This window comes from Polyodon spathula, chromosome 4 (genome assembly GCF_017654505.1).
Source record: "Polyodon spathula isolate WHYD16114869_AA chromosome 4, ASM1765450v1, whole genome shotgun sequence".
Classification (NCBI taxonomy): domain Eukaryota; kingdom Metazoa; phylum Chordata; class Actinopteri; order Acipenseriformes; family Polyodontidae; genus Polyodon; species Polyodon spathula.
This window is the reverse complement of record NC_054537.1, coordinates 13,451,310-13,470,998: the sequence shown is the minus strand read 5'-3', so window position 1 is coordinate 13,470,998 and position 19,689 is coordinate 13,451,310. Positions and strand designations below refer to the sequence as shown.

Sequence of the window (19,689 nt, the reverse complement as noted above, 5' to 3'; positions counted from 1 at the left end):
CGTTAATAATTGCTTAATAATGTATATAAAAAATATGTTAAGGGTCATTGCCTTCTCTGTAAACTAATGGTATGGTTGTCCACAGTGTCACTATTATTGCTAGTTCCGTTACATTTTTGGAACACCGTTGTTGGAATCCAAACCCTCTGAAGAAAATTACAAATATTGTAATTAGGATAATTACAATAAACTAGTTATTACACTCAGGTGCTGTAGTCCCGATTGGGTGCAAACTGATTCAGGCGGCTTTATATACGTGTAACGAGTTCTGCTCTAGCAAGAGAGTAGATCAGTTTTTATTATTGTAAATACATAAGTTGCACCGCGTGGGTTAGTTGTTGTCTGTCATGGATTTGAAACTCGTTTTAGGGTAAGTTTGGTGTGTTTTTAAGATGATTTGTTTTGTTATTGTCTTTCATTTTTATTAGTTATCTACAAAGATATGGCTACACAGTTTTTGATGATTCGGCTTGTGTTACTGTGTTTCATTTCTATATATTGTTTACTTACGTTGCCGCGTAAAGGCACGCGGTGTCTTGAGTGCACCCCAGTTTGTGATATAGCATATGTCGACGAGTAACACTTTAATTTCTTTCCCTCGTTAGGGTTGCATTGTGTATGCTGTTACCTTATCCTGTGAAGGCTCAAGTGCCACCAGGTAAGGGGTGTTTAATTTAATTGTTGCATCTTCTTTGGTAGGTGACACTTGAACTGCTTAAACGTGAAGTTTTGCGTATGAAATGTCAGAAGTTAATTCTGCCCAAGCACGGTCTTGCTTTTTAAAAGGGCACTATTTGCCATATTAGCAACGTTGTGTTCAGCATTAAAACCGGTTAGTTGTTTGGATAGTTCTGTATTGAATAGTCTATTGAAAGTGAGAATAAATCTCTCGTCTCTCTGCCCTCAGGAACCTTTGTTAATGAGTGTCGGGACCGATACTTCTGGGTGACGACTAAAAGACGCTTTCTAATTGGAGGGAATTTTCGCTTTGATATCATTGGTAAATATGATTTGATGGCTAACAGTAACTCGTATTTATTTGCAGGATGCCTCAACATACAATGAAACTTTTTAGGTAACGACGACATTCACTCTGGACGATTCCTACTCCGCATCCTCCGGTGGATTTACCTACTCCGTTAATATCCCCGGCGACCTGGTATTCAGAGCTTCTTTCCTTGCTTGTCACGTCTCCAGCAAGGTGAGGTCTGTGCGGTCACACGGCCAGCTCCGTATGTGTGCCACCGTTATTACAAGTGACAGTGTCGTCTTGTAAACGAATGGCTTTTTTTCAGAACGATTCAGAGTTTGGCTTGGTTTCGTTCGCATCAACCAGTTCAGCAGAGAGATTTACTACCCCTTCTCCATGACCTGCAGTATGGCCAAGCACTGGTACCACTGCGAAATCGTCTGAGAACTACATGGAGGTAAGCCTCTCTCTCTCTCTCTCTCTCTCTCTCTCTCTCTCTCTCTCTCTCTCTCTCTCACCCCCCCTAGGTTTGACATGCAACCCCACTAGCTATATTCCGTATCCCAAAATAATGCCTCGTCCATTATCCAAATACAGTAGGGTTTTTTATTTTGAAATATACACGTTTTTGCACCACTGACTGGTACCAGTTGTAATGAAACCTGGAATAATCTAATTCAACAAATGTCTTCCCCATATTTGTGTCCACTTGTTTCAACTGAAACTGGTTTAGGAGAGAATACCAAATGGTAATTTAAAGTCTTTGGATGCACAGAATAGACTATTGAATGTCTTTGGGAAACCTGTCATTTTAAATTGCAAATAAATAGGTGTGCATTGCCTTTGCTTCACATATCTGCACAATTGTGCATGTAAAATGTTTACATAAGCATTAATCTTAATGTAAACCATTTTTAGTCCACATGATCCAAAGATTCTGTAGCTCACACTTGGTGCTTTCTGCAGACTTGTGGTGACTTGTTTCTTTGCATGTGTGGGGTGAATTTCTCTAGAAAACATACAATCTATGTACAGTCATTTACCAAACACAATAAATAACTAACATGCTACTATTGGTGTTACTAAAATGCAATGTCACTGATTGGAATGGTTTGGCAGCACATTTCTACTTAAACTGCAAAGTTTCAAAGTTCATGAGCAGCAGCTGGTGCCCTCCATAGGCAAAATTGAGACTTCACCCACCCTAATCAAAGTGGCATTCCACTCTAGCTAAATGCCACATTTTGTGGAAGTGGATAATTGAAACTGTACTACACTAACCTTTTGACCTGCTAAACAAATAACAGTAATACACTGCAGCTTCATTGTCAAATGATTTGTATAGAAAACGGTTCTTCCAGTTTGTATGTGTGGTGTGCAAGTTTTTTTTCCCACCCTGTCCTGCCTTTAACTTTAGACATCCTGGTTGACTTAATTCACACCCAGAGAGCATTGTGGCAGCTCTGTGGCTTGATTGTGACTTCAGAGCCCAATACTTCCTAAATGGAGCTGATCTACTTTTTCTAGTAAAGTGTGCTGGGCTCCAAGATGACCTTTAAACTACAGGGAGGTCTGAACCTAAATGGTTGTGTAACATTATCCTGCTTGTTACCTTTAGATCTCTGTAAGGAGAAATGTGCCAGTTATTGCTTGGGAAGGGATGAATACTGAAGACTAGCAAGTTGCTCTCCCTGCAGTAAGTAAAAACCACTCCTGTTTTGGTCTGAAGATGTTTGTGCAGCATGGCAATTGTATAGGGTGCTGCTATCCAGCCCACAAGCATCTTGCTGGCTGCTGTGACCAGGAATATTGACCTGTAGCTTTCAGCAACCTGGCCTATTTCTACTGTACCAAATGGTATAGCTCTTTAATCTGCCATGATTGCTGTGTGATGCAAATGCTCATGCTGCCTTACTATATACTAACGTGGAGCTACAGGGAACTCTGCCACAGATCTGTACTTTAGTCAGGGAATCTGCTCCACACACTACCAGCACCCCTTTTGCCATTACAATTTGTGTTCTATGCAGGCTTGTGACTTGCTAATCTATGCAAGTGTGCACTGTTTTAAGCTTCATAACTTGTGCAGCTAAAATTGCTGGACCCTTTCCCAGTCAACCTAGCTTCTTGCCTCCTACCCTGGTCCCATCAAACCAGACCATCCCCTAGACCTTCTGAGCAGCTGCTGTATTTCCTGTGTTCCAGGCCCAGAAAGCTGTCATGTCAGTATGGCAGGCTGTTCCACAAGACTGGACAGCCAGCAAAATCCATGAATGCCTCCCTGGCCCAATCTTGGGGCTACATGATCAACTCTACTGCCACTAGGATCCTTCTGCTCCCCCTATAACCTGCTGGAATTGGAAATGCTTACAGTAAGGCCTCCTATGAAATTGCTTTTCTGATGGTGGGGCTGATGGCTTGTTCTAAAGTCTGTTTTTAGAGGTCCATGTTGGCAAATGTGCTGAGGTTCAGTATAGCTCCAGTAGTGTCTCCCAAGCACACTTGTATTGCTTCTGTGCCTGTGAGTTCATGCCATGTTCTTCCAGGTTAATGGAATCCTTGTGGAAGAAATCCATGCAACTGTCTTCTACAAGCAAAGGTGGATGCTGCTATTGGTGGACACTTCTGCTGCCTGTACTAAGAGTAAGATCTAAAGCTTGTCTGTCTTGCCATAGTGTGGTCCTTTTGTTAACTGGACAATTACTAATGCAGTTCTTTTGTAACCTCTCTTCATGCTAGCACTACAGAATCCTACAAGAGGGCCATGATTGTTATCGGCTTGCACTTGCTTTTTATACAGGAAGCCTTTAATGGATGAGTTTAAAGCAAACTGTCTCTCCCTCCTAGATATTGGCACTTTCGATGGTACATATTTGGCTTGGGTTGCACCTGGAGTCCTTACTCCTGGTCCTGCATAGAAGTTCCAGGACGAGGATATTTCCATGGGTATGGATGGGAAGCTGCTGGATCTTGCCACTATCCAAAGATGGAACTATCAACTGAAAGTCAATGAGACCATCAATCTCCATTCCTTATGGTGCAGAGGGTGGTTACCTGAAGGTAACCAGGCTTTTACTGGAGATGGGGTGGAGGGTTTGGCTATGACTTGACATTCTGGATGTGTTGCAGGATTGTAGCTGCCATGATGTCTTGCAGACTATACCCCTAGATTGCATGCCTTTGTTTCTAGTACACCTGCTTCTGATATCCCAGACACCTGTGGCAGAGTGAGGTTTTAGCTGACCCTGAGCAAATACATGGTTGGAGCTGCAACTTGCATAATGTGGATTTGCCAATTGACCTTCCCTTCCAACCTTGATTCTGAATGCTTTTAATGGAGGCAAACTCCTGCTTTAATCTCATGACCATGCCCTTCTGTCTCCAGAGTCATGTCATAAATAACCAGCTCTACACCATTGACCTGTACCTTGAGCACCAGTGGGCAGATAACCTGTGGAAAATGACCCAGCACAGTTCCTTCAAGCCAGTCTGCACCCCCTCCATTGCTGAGACCCCCTTTGCATCAACAGTGAGTACACTACCTGCTTTCCAGCACGGAATTGAATGGCCTTGCTCTGGTGCCAATGTGTAATGCAGCCTAAAGCATGATGTCACTTTTAGGCCTGACAATGGTACCAAGTCTTTTGTCCTGAAGGTCCCCTTCACTCATCCCACAAGGTAGGGATGAAAGCATGCCTAGACATTCATGGGTCGAAAGCTTGATCCAAGCTGTACCATGCTATTCTCCAGTATAGTTATTGATGCTTCCGCCTTTTGTTCTTTTCTGGCAGTATGTTGGCAATGGTGTCTGGGAGTTTACCTTTGAATATCAACTACACCTTTTAACATTATCCCTGAGAATGAGCCTTATTTCCACCCTGCAACCATTGTGTGTCAGATTAAGCATGTCAGTAAGTATTGGGGCTGGGAAGTGTCACTGAATGTTGGCTAGACCAAGTCTCCCATACAAAAGATTGAACTAGTGTGCCCACCCAGGGAATTGGTATATTCCTCCATGTTTTTCAATTTGAGCTAGTTTGGAAGCCTTAGTGTCTGCATGCTTTTGCTTTTTTTCTTTGGGATTTGCGTACACCCACCCCCCCCACCCCCTCACTGGCACTTGCTGTTTGAGAGAAATGTTTGTTTCTGCACTGCTGCCTAGAGACTGAGCCTGACCTGTTGTCTGATAACAACATTACTGAAGGTGTGGCTATTTTAATTGGCTCTACTCTTGTGCCTCCCCAGTACTTCCTGTGATCAAGGGCTCTTGTACTGAAGAGTATAGTCTTTGACATGACGCGTGGGAACATGGACCACCTCTGGGCCATGTACATTGAGAAACACCAGCATACCTCTGAGCTGGCAGTTCAAAGGGGCTACATCACCAACCAGACCAAGCTTATTTTGGAGGTGCCGCTCTTCAGTATCGGCTGCATCTGAGGTATACGTTTTGCCTTCTACTTGGCAGAGCCTCCCTGGAGGCTGAACTGAGGTGTGGGATTACGTTCTCTAGTCCTAGGTTTGAGACTTCTCCTTGTTTTAGATGTATTGACACTAGTATTTTTAAGCAAACCCGAGCCTTGGCAAATCTGCAGTTATTACAGCATGGCTAGGCTGGAAAGCCTGCTCCTCTGGTTGTGCTTCAGTTTTCCACTGTTGCTTGTCTCTTTCCAGGATCTCTCTCTGAGGCCTCTGAGTAGAACTGACCCTAATCAATATGGGGACACTTGCAGCAGTGCTGTCCTCTGTACAGTGCTGTCAATTCTTACCAAACAGCTGCTAGGTAAGAAGCTCCACAGTGGGCTTGATTTTGTCTTGGTGCACTGCACTTTCATGCCTTGACGCGCTACACATGTTGACTAAACTAGCTCTAATATGCACTTTTGCCGTATACCCGACTCCTGTTGCTTGAGACTATTCCACTGATCACATTGCTTGCAGTTTCAGTGCAACAACCCCTAATGCCACTTGCCTAGCTTCTAAATGGTCTGCCAAGCCCTGGCCTCTTGGTCTGCAGACAAGCAACTTGCATGAGCTAGGTGATGTCTCTCCTATTCATTGAAGGCTTCTACCAGTAAACATGCACCATAACATGATCCTTTTAGATCAGACTGGTCTTTTGATTATCTACAAATCTGTCCAGAAGTTCTGGATCCCCCTAGAATTTTAGGGTTGAGCAATGCAATAAACAGTGTTGGATTTTGAAATACTTGGCTGACAAGTTATGGGGGGGGGGACGCGACTACAGACTACAAAGCACTATGTAACTTAATAGTATTTGGCAGGCTTTGTTTGACAAGCAAAATGAGGGAGTTCTACAGGGTGCTGCAAGACTTTGCCATGGCTGTAGGTGTGGTAATCTTGAACTGGTTCATGCATCAACTTCTCCATTCTCTCCGGTGTGCATGCCTAATGGTGTGATGACCATTGTGGCTGTGACCATGGAGCCCATACCAGTAGTGGAACCCAGCAAGACCACCCTGCTGGACAAGACATGCAAACCCAAAGAGTTTGATTCAACTAGTGCTCTCCACCTTCAGTGCCAACACCTGTGGGACCAGGAGCAAGGTCACCTTGGGTTTCCTGCATGCTGCTATAGACTCTTGCAGTGGCCCTTCATATGGGTTTTGCATTGGTAGACATGTAGCAGATGCAATATGTATCCCTGAAAGTGCTGTGGACTTGCATGTCTGCCCTAGTAAACACTACTGCAAGATTGCTTTGACTGAAACTGCTTTTAAAATTGCATGTTTTGACAAGCCAAAGTGGCAACTGCTGTTGTCTTCTAGATTTGCTATTGAAATACAGATTTCTTTCAAATGGGGTTACTGTTCTAATTTGTAGGGGGGGCTTTGTATTAATGGCTTGATTGATAATTCACAAACTACCTGATCTGAGAATGAGGCGGTGTATACCAGAGCGCTGTTCCCAGCAAATGCTCCATGTCATCGCCAGGAACTCCTGAATACAAGTGAGCATGAGTTCCTCGCTTACCAGTACAGCAATGGCACCCAAATGCCTGAAATGGGCACTGCTAAATACATTGGCACCTCCTTCATACACTCTTTAGACTTGGGGTAAGCTGTCCAGTAGTTAACTAGCTGCATACTTCCTCTGCAGGAGCCATTTCTACATTTAAAAGACATTGGTAGTCTTTGCCAGATTCTGGGGGTTGATGCTACTTCTCTCTCCTAGGCTGACAATCCATTGCTGCTACCTCCTCAATGACACCATAAAACTGCTAGTTGAAAGGAAGGCTGTCCCTGCCCCCCCCCCCCCCCCCCCCCCCCCCCCACTCTGGAAGAGGTCTTGGATCCCTGCAGTTCCATCCTTACAGTTCTGAGCAAAGAGAGATGGCTTGCCCAGTCCTGGGACACTTGGTAAACTTTATCCTGACTACCAGTATGAACCTACTACTATGACTCCAATTCTATTTCCCAGGCCAGAAGAAAGCGATGTCCTGAAAGGCCCATATAGCAGGAAGTTAGTATCTGGTACACTCCTTCATACCCACTTAATTTTTTTCTTAATGGCCAGGTAGTCTTTCATCCCTAATCCACCAGGAATGGTGGCAATACACAGAGCTTTGAAAGCATGTCATTGATGGGTGGTCTGTCAACCTTTCTCCTTCCTACCAGATCTGACCTTCTCCCAGTTCTATCCAGAGTTCCTTTTGTCCAAGACTGGTCTGGCGCCCTTGTTCCTGGTGGTTGTGCTCCTCCCCCACCAGAACCTAGTTGACCAGCCTCATCCTGCTGGGCCACAGACCCTTTAACTGGATGCCACCCCTCAATGGGACCTGGCCCCTGACAGGTAAGGGGGTGGAGGCTACAAGAGTAAGCCAGCAGATGGTACTGAGCTGGAGTTTCCTTTGTTTTTTTTTTTTTATTGCAGCTTTTTGGAATGTGTACTTGGCAGATGTTGCTATTTTACTATGCTGTAGACTTGCAGTAACTGTTTCATTGCAGCCTAAATATACATCACTTTTAATCCTGTTGGTGCAACCTGGCAAAGGCCATTTCAGCATTGCAGTGAGCTTTGGCTTCATGTACTTCTGAAATGGGTTGGATTTACCTTGGTCTGTTATCTACATATGCTAGAAAACACACCATGGCACTTTCCCTTTGGGAACTGTATGTGTAACGCACTTTCAGATCTTTGGAGGCTTCATAATGTGCTAGGATGCAGTAATTTCTTAACATGAATACCTATGTCCTGTACTTCACCCCTCAAGCTCCTTGCCATGAAACCCAGTGTGATTGCCTCCAGTGTCATCTCCTCTTCATTTTCTGCAGCTGCCTGGCCAGTGGAGACTCCAAGACCCAGTTCCACCCAGTATGCCAGCGCTGTCACTAAGAGCCCCCACCACCACCAGGGGCTTGAGATTGAGGCTTGGTCTGTTGGAAACCATGCCCTTTTTTTTTTTTTTTTTTTTTTTTTTTAACCTCAATCTAGGCCCTCCAGTATCTCCCTAGTTTTAAACCTGTGTGGAATGACTAAGGCCACAAATGGGCAGCCCTGCTGTAGAAATGGCTCTATTGGCTGGCTGTGTGTTGGCCTGAACTAGGCTTCTACCACTGCCTGACTGCCGTTCATGTTTTGCAGATGTACTTCCATTGTCTAGCTGTGGTTTGTGCCTTCTAAGAAGGCAGGTGTCTGCAATAAGACCTGTATCACTGGAGATGAGATCAGATAGGCTGTATATGATGCCCATTATGTAAGTTACATAAATTCCCAATTTTTTTTTTTTTTTTTTTTTTTTTATGTAACTCCTTTCTGGGGTATGTCTTCCAGACTGCAGTGTTGAGCTGGCTGACTCTGTCAAAGGCTATATTTCTGTTAGGTACAATTTGGACTGTCCCAGAGGGGGAAGCAGCTGGTAAGCACTAAAGCATGGAGACACTAATCCCCCTGCCTGCTCTGTAATTGAGTTCCTTTCCAGGGTGAGGGTGGAGACAGTTAGGAAGCTGCTGCCATTTTGGCTCTTGCATGGTAAGCTCCATGTATTACACCAAAGGGGGATCTGGAGCCCATATGGCACATGCAGGGGCTGTAGTTTTTCTAGATGTCTTCTGTTGCAAGTTTGGTCAAACGAATGCTTGTCCCAGGCACTCTGCATAATGTTAATAGCTGTGCTTTCAAACTAAGCCCTCCAGGCTAACTAGTTCTGCCTCTAACCAACACTTGCCTCTCTTTGCCAGTGCACATATTTGGTAGCTTCCTCAGGGTCCTAATGCGTTGCCTATTGTCTTCTTTCAGGTGACTCATCTGGGCCCCCTATATTCCAGTCTTGGGAGTTGCAGTGTGAGCCCTTCTGCTTGCTGTTGTAGTTTTTGCTGCCAAAGCTATAAGATGTTGGGTTTCTGTTTAATAAACCTTGACTGAATGTGTCTGCTGTATTTTGCATCGGTCAGTGATTCAAAGGATCTGATATAACCTTACTGGCTAAGGTGTGGGGTATTGGATGCCTAAAATGATGCCTGCAGTCTTATTCAGCTACCACTGTAATCACTAAACAAATATTGTGCTTGACCCTTGTCAGCCATGAACTGAAGAGGGTTTGCAGTAAAATGTATTGTCTGACTGTCAAGCATGTGTGAAGGGATCTATAGCAATCATGCAGACCTTTTACATGAGTGCACCTTTTGCCATTTCAAGGTAACAGTATAATTTGGTCCAGTTTCTGCCACAGTGTTCATAAGCAAGCCAAATAATTTTAGCAGTTCTATTCATGGAAGTTTTTGTTCTTCACCCCTGCCCCCTCAAACTTGAACATATGTAGTCCTAGGAGGAAGTATTGCTGATAATAGATGGGTAAGTTGTAACCCATTTTGGAGCTAGTGCTGCTGTTGTGCAAATAGGATTCCATTCCATGGAAATCCCCCTACCCAAGGGGGGGGGGGGGGGGGATGCTTGTGTATAGTGGGAACCCTGTACTATGACTGCTCTAATGGCTACATAATTTATTTTAAAAATAAAACGCATACCTACTTCTCTCACCATTCTGTAGTTTTTTTTTGTTTGTTTTTTTTTTAATTATTGCACTTCCCAGCTCTTTGATCTGTACCCAGACAGAACTATGCAATGACAATTTGCAATATCTCATCTGTTTGGCTTTACTTTATTTTAAGTATATCCCTAAAACAGAAACAGTTTTAAATGTACCCACAAGGAGGCGTATGAATACCAGATCCTGTTTTAAATGCATGGACTAGATTATTCTGCTAAAACAAGTTGATAAGACTATCCTAATGCACTTGCATTTTAATAAAAAAAAAAAAAATGAATTTTGAGATGCAGAGCGCATACCCGCTGGCCTGTTCCAGTAAAGTTGTGTGTCATTTTTCCTAAATCTGTTTTTATTAAACTGGTCAGCTGTACTATTTGATAGTAATGGGAGTCCACATTTTCTTCAGTTTCCTGATAACCTTTTTGTTTTGCTTGTTAGTGGATTCATATCTCTATCAATGTGTATTTAAAATACTAATTAACAGAGCAGTAAGATCTTGCTTCAATTCATTCTGTCACTTAGTTTAAGACATTTGAGTAGCAGTGTTATTTTAACAGTAAAATATGGCATTTAAATGTTTAAACTGCATATTTTTTAACATTTGGTGCAATTGGAAGGTCATTGTAAGGTTGCTGATCTGAGTCTACCCAGTCTAGATTTATTCTATCAAACCCATAGCTGTTTCTTTATTGGCAATTATTTGTAGAAATAAGTCATTCAAATACAAAGTTTTGACCAGAAGTATTTAGGTTGAAAATGGCTGTCCTTGCATTTGTTTAATGTATTTTTAGTATGTTTAAATGTATTTTTGTAAATTCACTTGTTATACATGTATTCACAGCCCATAGTGTTCGATTTGGCGAGTTTTTACAAATTTAATATACTACACAATTTCTGCTGGTAGTCTTACATTCTGTGTGCATGTTACAGTATAGGTTCATTGATAAATACTGTAAATATGCAGCTCAAGCCTCAGTCACCCCCACCAGAGGTCTCTCATGTACCACAACAGATTCTAGCCAGTTCACATGAGTAATGTGTGGGTTTTTTTTTTTTCATGCCTGTGGCAGGGAAGTAAGCCCTGTGCATAAAAAGTGGCTGGGCAAAGCCCTGCTGTAAAATGTATTGTTTATTTTAGAACTGGGTACTCCCTGCCCCTGTGCATATTTTGTATTTACTTTGTATTGTTGTATAAATGTGACAGCAGAAGTTATGTTTGTTATTGTTTGGCAAAACCCTATGCAGGAGGTGACCGTAATGTAAAAGCTCTCCCTGTTCAGAGTGGGTGTTAGGAGGGAATGAGAGAAAGAAGACTAATCGAGAGTAAAATAAAAAATTAAGGATCAGTGCAGGCAACTGCCTAGCCTGCCCTTAGGTCTGGTTTGGTTTTGTTTAATTATTGTACTCTGTGAAGTTTTGTTAAAATATTTGGTTTATTTTTGTGATAAAAATAGTGCCGCAGTGCTCATTGCACCAGAGTACCTTGCCTGTGTTTCAGTTCCTGCTAATGGCTTGATGTCACCAACCTCTGCCATCCTGTCACATCTATTTACTTTATTGCTATTTTTGTATTTTATTATTCTGTTTGTTAGGGCTGATTTAAAATCAATAACTATTTACCTAATCAACATATTTACCTAATCATGATACATTATATATGTAAGGTATATATGTACGGGCAGTGCGGTTCCCATCATATATATATATGGCTAACTCATTTGGGGGATGAAAAGATAATTAACACATTAAGACAAAACCAGAAACTTTTGTGTATACATCTGCAGTGTAATAGTCCCAAATTTAATTCCATTTAATGTTTGCTTTTTAAAAATAATTGCACTTGTCTGTTTATTGTGAATTTCTGCATTGAAAGTGGCATCTCAATCGAATCTAGAGGACTGAACACACGCTGCTGATGGGCGGTGTTTCAAATGAGGAAGAATGGGGAAAAGCTGCCATGGATGACTTATTTATTAGCAGATGCCTTTATCCAACTTAGTTGTATCCAAAAAAAATACATATCAAGAATTACAGTACAATTAAGAGCAGGATACAAAATACAATGACTTCAGTCCTAAGAAGAGCAAATACAAAATACAGTACGATTTGATATAGGGGCAGTTCAAGAGCAGATAGCAGTGTTGATAGTTACGTCACTGTTAGATACAAGTACAAGTAAAATACAAAATACTACAGATTGGGTTAAGTGCATTAAAGGTATGTATTCTGTACATACCTTTACGTACTTCTGTACGTACTTCTGTATTTTCCAGAAGGAAAGAGTTGAGGTTTACAGGTGTTGTCTGAAGAGGGGTGTCTTGAGGAGGCAGCAGAAGGTGGTCAGGGACTGGGCAGTCCTGACATTCATAGGAAGGTCGTTCCACCACTGCAGCGTGAGGGTGGAGAAGGAGTAGGCTCTGGAGGCAGGGAAGCATAGAGGAGCTACAGCCAGTCTTCTAGTGCAGATGGGTGGGGGTGTAGGGAGAGATGAGGGTCTGGCGGTAGCTGGGTGCAGTCGGGTCAAGGCATCAGTAGGCGAGTACTGGAGTCTTGAACTGGATGCGAGTGGTGATCCAGGTGAGCAGTGGAGTTCTGGATGAGCTGGAGCAGACAGGTGGCAGTCGCAGAGAGGCCGGCCAGAAGGGAGTTGCAGTACTCTAGGCGGGAGAGTACCAGGGCCTGGATGAGGAGTTGTGTGGAGTAGTTGGTGAGGAAGGGTCGGATTCTTCGTATGTTGCTCAGGAAGAAATGGCAGGTGCGTGCTAGAGTGGAGATGTGGTTGGAGTAGGAGAGGCAGGGATCCAGGGTTACTCCAAAGTTCTTGGCTGAGGAGGAGGGAGAGAGAGCAGAGGAGGGGGAAGATGAGGAGAAGAAAAGGAGATCAGATTAGATTTAGAGGTTGAGTTTGAGGTGATGCAAGTGCATCCAGGAGGAGATAGCAGACAGACAGGTAGAGATACAGGAGCGGATGGTGGTGTCAGAGAGTGGAAAGAGGAAGATCTGAGTATCTCTAGCATAAAAATGGTATGAGACAGGTAGGAGCGGGTGTAGAGAGAGAACAGGAGAGGACCCAAGAGGGGACTCCTGTTGAGAGACGGTGAGGTGGAGAGGTAGGAGGAGAACCAGGCCAGAGCAGTGCCAGAAATTCCCAGGTCAGCAAGAGAGAATAGGAGAATAGAACGATTGACAGCATCAAAAGGCAGCAAAGAGATAGAGGAGAATTAAAAGAGAGAGGCAGCATGAGCAGAGTTTAATGAGTTAGTGACAGACAGAAGAGTAGTTTCAGTGGAGTGAACAGAGCGGAAACCAGATTGGAGAGGGTCGAGAAGAGAGTGGTTAGACAGGAAAGTGGAGAGCTGGCGGTGTACTGCCCTCTCAAGGATTTTAGAGAGGAAGGGTAAGAGGGAGACAGGATGGTAATTCTGGAGGGAGGTGGGGTAGAGGATAGTTTTTTTGAGGAGAGGCTTGTTTGAAGGCAGACAAAGGCCAGAGAGCAGATAGGTGTTGAGAAGGGAGGAGTTGAAGAGAAGTAGGAGCAGCAGCTAGAAAGAGGTGAGTGGGGAGGGTTCCAGGGTGCACGTGGTGGGTTTGTGGCCGGGGAGGAGAGAAGGAGGGTGTTGGGGTTGGAGCGGGAGGGCGCGGGGGGGTGTTAAAGAGTTTGAGATATCAGAGATTTTAGTGGAGAAGAGGAGGGAGGAGGAGGAGGGAAAAGGTAGAGAACAGTTTCTGGGGGTTGTTAGTTGAGGACTGGATAATAGATTGGAAATAGGAGTGTTTAGCAGAGGAGAGAGTAGAGGAGAAGGAGGGAGTGGCAGAGGTCTAGGGGAGCAGGGAGTTTGGTTCTCTTCCATTTCTTTTCAGCAGAGCGCAGCTTGGTTCTTGCTGAGCGGAGCACAGAAAGGGGCCAGGGTTGGGGAGGGAGCAGAAGAGGGTAGAGAAGAGAGTTGGGAGGAATCGATGGGAGGGAGGTGAGAGACAGCGGTGGAGGAAAGGACAGGGGGGAGAGAGCAGAGGTTACGGCAGGAGGTGATAGTGGGGGAAAGGTGGAGTAGGGAGGGAGGGGAGAAACAGAGAAAGAGATGAAATAGTGATCAGAGGGGTGACAGAAAGCATGGAGGGGCAGCAAGCCCTGGAGAAGGTGAGGTCCAGTTGACGGTCAGCTTTATGGGTAGGACTCGATGGAGAGAGAGAGAGAAGGTGAAGGAGAGGAAGGGTGGGGTTGGAGAGATGGGGGTTGGCAGAGTGGGTGGGGTTGGAGAGATGGATATTGAAATCATCTTTTTTTTTTTTTTTTTTTTTTGGGGGACGAGGATGGATAACCTTGGGGATTGGCTCTGTCAACCCCCCTGCAGGTGGGGTTGGAGAGATGGATATTGAAATCGCCTAACAGATGGGGGTTGGCAGAGTGGGTGGGGTTGGAGAGATGGATATTGAAATCGCCTAACAGGACAGCTGGGGTAGACAGAGAGGGGAGGGAGGAGAGAACATAGTTGAGTTCATCGAGAAAGTGACTGAGATGTCCAGTGGGATGGTAAAGTACAATTAACAGGAGTTGACAGGGAGAGGTTAGTTGGACAGTGTGAAATTCAAAGGAGATTGAGGATGCTGAAGCTGTATCTTCAGGTGAATTTGTGTATTGTTATATGCAAGGCACACATATTCAAATCTGTTTTCATCCTTTCGGATCTCAAAAGATGTTTTTGTTAGTTGTTGGCAACCCTCGCGTCCTAGTCATGACAGATTAAGTTGGCGATCAAACCAGACTTTATGCACCAATCCGGTGTCAGGGGGCAGTGCCTCAGTTTCCTGCAGACCCTTCAAATCCAGGCTGCTAATTTGGGGGGTGGTGTCTGGCCTTGTCTTTATTGTTTTTTTAAAGGTTTTCATGACTGACAGGAATACATTCTTGTTGGTTTTAAACTCACTGTCAGCAGAGATGTTTACACTTCTACTGTTAAAATATCTGTTTAATCTAGCTTAGTGTTATAAAACTGGATACTGAATACTGGTCCCCAGTTTGAACCTCTTGCACTGGCATAAAATTGCCTTATGTTGTTGAGATTTCTTTTGACTTATTTCCTTAAAATAAATGTCCATATTTTTTATTTTCTTCTATTTCATTTAGCTGTTCTGTTCTGTGTCTACTCTTGATAGTTTTATTTTATTTTTATTTTTTTTTTCAGGTGGACTGCAGTCTTCACTCAGAAAGTTGGTGTTGTACCAGTTATCTGGAGTTTCATCCCCAAAGATATTAAAGGAAATAGGTGGAATGTCACTCATTTTTGGCAGTGGTTTTGTAACTAATAACAAAATGGCATTTTGCCATGGAATTTAAAATGTAGTGGTGCGTAGTGATTTATTCAGTGTGAAGTGGCTCATTAGAATGCAAGCCATGGTGTGTGTGTGTGTGTATATATATATATATATACAGTGCCTTGCAAAAGTATTCAGACCCCTGACCAATTCTCTCATATTACCGAATTACAAATGGTACATTGAAATTTCGTTGTTTGATATTTTATTTTTAAACACTGAAACGCAAAATCAGTTATTGTAAGGTGACATTGGTTTTATGTTGGGAAATATTTTTAAGAAAAATAAAAAACTGAAATATCTTGCTTGCATAAGTATTCAACCCCTGTGCTGTGGAAGCTCCCAGTTTGCACCAATGAAAGAAATTGCCCTAATGAGGACACAATTACCTTACCATTGGCCTCCACCTGTGAACCATTAAAGTTGCTGTCACATTTTCTGGATAAAAACCCCACTGTTAAAGGATCATTGGTAAGGCTGTGAATCTGAAGGAAAATGAACACCAAAGAACATTCTACAGAAGTTAGAGATAAAGTAATACAAATGCATAGAATAGGGAAAGGGTACAAAATAATATCCGAGTGTTTGGATATCCCAGTGAGCACAATTGGATCAATAATCAGGAAGTGGAAGCTGCATCACACCACCCAGGCACTGCCAAGAAAAGGCCGTCCCTCAAAACTCAGTGCTCAAACAAGAAGGAGACTTGTGAGAGAAGCCACAGAGAGGCCAACAATCACTTTGAAGGAGCTACAGAGTTCAGTGGCTGGGAGTGGAGTAATGGTGCACCAGTCAACCATATCAAGAGCTCTGCATAACACTGGCCTGTATGGGAGGGTGGCAAGAAAGAAGCTGTTACTCAAAAAGTACCATCTGAAAGCACTTCTGGAGTTTGCCAGAAAGCATGAGAGTGACCCAGCTGCAATGTGGGAATAGGTTTTTTGGTCAGATGAAACCAAGATAGAGCTTTTTGGCCAAAACTCAAAGTGCTATGTGTGGCGCAAACCTAACACTGCCCATGCCTCAAGACACACCATCCCTACAGTGAAGTATGGTGGTGGCAGCATCATGCTGTGGGGATGCTTCTTATCAGCAGGGACTGGGCATCTTGTTACAATTAAAGGAAGAATGGATGGAGCAAAATACAGGAAAATACTGCAAGAGAATCTGCTTCAGTCCACTAAAAAAACTGAAGCTTAGGAGGAAATTCACCTTTCAGCGGGACAATGATTCCAAGTACAAGGCCAAAGCAACATTGGGGTTGCTCAGGAACAAAAAGTTGAATGACCTACAGTGGCCCAGTCAAGGTCCTGATCTCAATCTCATTGAGAATCTGTGGCACTATTTAAAAATTGCTGTCCACAAGCATCATCCAACCAACCTGAACAACCTGGAGCAAATCTGCCAAGAAGAATGGGCCAAAAAATCATTCCGACACTTTGTGCAAAGCTGGTACATACTTACCCCAAAAGACTTGAAGCTGTTATTGCAGTGAAAGGTGGCTCTAACAAATATTAATGTGTGGGGGTTGAATACTTATGCAAGCAAGATATTTCAGTTTTTTATTTTTCTTAAAAATATTTCCCAACATAACCAATGTCAATGAGTTTGTGTTTAAAAATAAAATATAAAATAGAACGAAATTTCAATGTACCATTTGTAATTCGGTAATATGAGAGAATTGATCAGGGGTCTGAACACTTTTGCAAGGCACTGTATATATGCGCACAGTCATATGATGCCGTTTATCCAATCAGAGGTTGTTATTTTTCCAAGTCATATCCATATATATGCCCTGTGTACCATAAGGTGCTAAATCAGAAAGATAATGTAGGTACACAGAAATAAGAATTAATAAAAAAATAAATTATATCAGGATCTTTCGGACTACAAATCCTTCTTCAGCTGGATGGAAAAAGCAGTGCGTAGACAAGCTGTTATAAACAAGTTTAGAATAGATGACTATTCAGAATAGAACATTCATTCCAAGAGGTTCCAAAGTACTTAATTTGAAAATGAATTCAAATTATTTTTGCTTCCTAGCTTCCCATAGCAGTGATTTACCCCACACATTGTAATGTCTTCTGCATTGTGGTCATTTGTTAAAATGTCTGGCAACAGGAGATGTAGAGGTTTTAATTCTTATACTTCATAGATGTTCCACAAAGTGATCAGCTAAATGCTCTTTTGTTTCTCCACTGTACAGTTTGTTACACTTCACACAACCAATGCAGTATACTATTCCAATAAAAGGAAAGGTCTCATGAACAGTGAATGAAGATTTTGTCTCTTATTACTGTATTTACAAGTAGCACAGCACAAGCTGTTGCATATATATGTGACATGCTGTGTTGTATTCATTGCAGAAAGACACGTTTTATTTGCATGAATTGAAATACATGGTGTAGTTCTACAATGACAAATAGGGTTTTACAGGGAATTCCAAATTTAGATTTCAAGTACAAAATAACCACAGCAGTAGTCAGTCAAGGAAATGTATTGCAACACTTGCATGCATGCTTCACATTCCATACCATTCAGGCAGGACATGTTTTAATGATAAATGCAATCAAATGTACTGACATGACGTATTTAAACAATTACAAAACTATGTTTTGTTTTTTGTTGTTATTTATTTATTTATTTTAAATAGAAACTAAAGTACTGTGTTGAAATACCCAAGATCTCTGAGGGATCTTAAAACGCATGTCAATCCGTAAGTGGATATTTTATGTTTGGTTGAGGAGAACAGTCTAAGTACCCATTTAAGGATTTTAAGCTTCCTTATACAGTCATTATGTTGATCTGGATAGTATATAAATCACACATGTTTATGTTAATGAGAATGTCATTGGCATCTGTTTTTGAATATCTTGATTGTTCTAATTTTGTATTTACAGCTAAGACAGGGGAAATATATGCTACTGTTTAAACTGTACTAGACTACACATTGAAGTAAAATAAAGAATATTCATACTGTGCAGTAATTGCAGTTACCAATGACCACCCCCACTTTATCACCTGGCCAGGTTATTATATAATACTACAATGTTTGTACATTTTTATTTAAAATCTCTTTGCACCAATAAACATCTGTTTGCTGTTATGTGTGAAAATATCCTGTGTTACTTTAGTAAGATTCTACAGAGATATTTGCAAACAACTGAACTTGTAAATATAGGGACAGTGTAAGGGTAATGGAAAACTGTGTCACTGCAGATCAATGCTTATAGATACAGTATACATTACCGATAAATATTTGCATACAGCATATCTTTGGCCACTGTATTATATTCCCCTACCTTATTAAAGATCAAAAACTCCCTGCAGACTTGCCAGGTTTATTTTCAAATGCATGACAGTTGTGTTGTCTTTAAAAAAAATGAAAAGGGTTAAATTGTTTCCGTGACTTTTTTTTATAAATTGAGATTTTCTACAGTTCACAAGTACGAGTGTGTTTATACGTCGTAAAACCCAAAACAGATAACGCAAAATAATTCCAGGAATATAAAGCATGCCAACGCTGCTTCAAACACAAAACTGTATGGCAGAATTAAACTTATTTTCACAATATGCTTTTACCAGCTTGTAAGATAAATTCCTAAGAATAGTGACGTTTCATGTTCCACTGAGTAATCTAGGGAACTTCCACAACTATTCCAACTGGTGAAAACCCATTGTTGTGTGTGGAAGCTTGCATGCAGTTTTTAGAAGCTTTCTTTTATGGATAGGTGTTTGTTTCTATGAAAGACTGGCACATTGGGATAGGTAATGTAGGCAATCATACGGGTTCAGAAATATGACACCTATTAAATAAAAATAGATTTAGATGTTATTCTATTTTAAAATATTCCTGCTTTTTTCCCTTATTGGCAAGAGGTTAACATTGACCAAGTACAGTACTGCATTTAATTTACCTTTCTTATATTATGTGTGTTTCTTTATAGTTTATGATTGTTGAGTCAGCTTAGATCATTTTTTGCCCTGCTGATTTTGTATATGAGGCATCAGATATGGATTACAGATTAGCAAAAGAACAACAATAATACAATCACAATTATACCTAAACTGGGTAAAGATTGTTATTTTGCAAACCAGAATCTGGAAAAAGAATAAGCTCCTTTCAGACTGGCATGCTGTACCCAGGTCAGAACCTACCCATGTCAGGACACGGCGTCATACTGGTCATGTAAATTATTTCACACTGCTTTTGATAAAGCGGGGTTGACCTGGATGACAGACGCAAGTACACAATGCGTATATCGATGCCTTGGAAGCAGCCTGTTACCGACGCTTCCATCATAGCTTCACTGAAATGAAACGTCGGCCTAAATGTTGATTAGAGCAAATCTTTCTATAACCCTTCTGCAAACTGGCTCCTGCTGTGTCTCAAATC

At 42.1% G+C, this 19,689-nt stretch overlaps 1 pseudogene; it reads left to right on the top strand.

Moving 5' to 3' along the window:
• The first annotated feature begins 1,366 nt into the window (after positions 1 to 1,366).
• On the top strand, positions 1,367 to 9,805 carry LOC121313769 (annotated as a pseudogene).
• Positions 9,806 to 19,689: the final 9,884 nt, after the last annotated feature.